Source organism: Myotis davidii, unplaced genomic scaffold (genome assembly GCF_000327345.1).
Source record: "Myotis davidii unplaced genomic scaffold, ASM32734v1 scaffold576, whole genome shotgun sequence".
NCBI lineage: Eukaryota > Metazoa > Chordata > Mammalia > Chiroptera > Vespertilionidae > Myotis > Myotis davidii.
In genome coordinates, this window is record NW_006287104.1 from 447,843 (window position 1) to 448,679 (window position 837).

General features: G+C 34.6%; 1 pseudogene; it reads right to left on the reverse strand.

Annotated features, from left to right (window-relative positions):
• The window catches only part of LOC102754695, a 57,696-nt pseudogene extending 56,874 nt beyond the window's left edge, over positions 1-822 (reverse strand).
• Positions 823-837: the final 15 nt, after the last annotated feature.

The window sequence follows — 837 nt, forward strand, 5'->3', positions numbered from 1 at the left end:
CCCCATGCACCAGTGGGTTGCAGGTTTGATTCCTGGTCAGGGCACACACCTATATTTAGGGGATGCGCCCATGGGAGGCAACCAATTAATGTTTCTCTCTCACATTGATGTTTTTCTCTTGCTTTCCCTTTCTCTCTCTAAATCCATATCCTTAGGTGAGGATTAAAATATATATATATTTGTGGCATAAATAATAGATGCCAGTTCTCTTTCCATTTACGATGTGGCCAACTGTAGAAGAATACTACTCCTAAAGTAGCTATGATGCAAACCCAGGTAATCTACAAAATCATTGGCCTCTTTTTTGGTCAACAGTGATCCAAGATTACAAGACAAACAGGAGAACTAAATTCCAAGAATATGACAAGCCTCTTTGAGAAGAAACCAGACATACAACCTGATTTTGTCTTTGGTAAAACTTGAGAGGAAAAAGTGGCAGAAAATTAAAATAAAACAAATTCTTTTTTTAAAATACAGTGGGGCCTTGACTTACGAGTTTAATTCGTTCTGTGACGGAGCTCGTAACTCAAATTACTCGTATGTCAAATCAATTTTCACCATTATAATGAATTGAAATGCCATTAATCCATTCCGGACACCCAAAAAAACACTGCAATTGTTTAGTTAAATGTTTTTAAATAAGAAAAATGCATTTAAAAATAACAAATATTATATAAAAACACAATACTGAACAATAGAATGTAGTGCAAAAACTTGTTTTATTAAGTTTAATGTAGAGCATTTACCTTGGAGATCAAACAACTTAAAGATGCTGATGGAGTTGGAGGAGAAAGGCTGAACTGAATAACTGAATAACTGCATCTTATTTGCTGATTT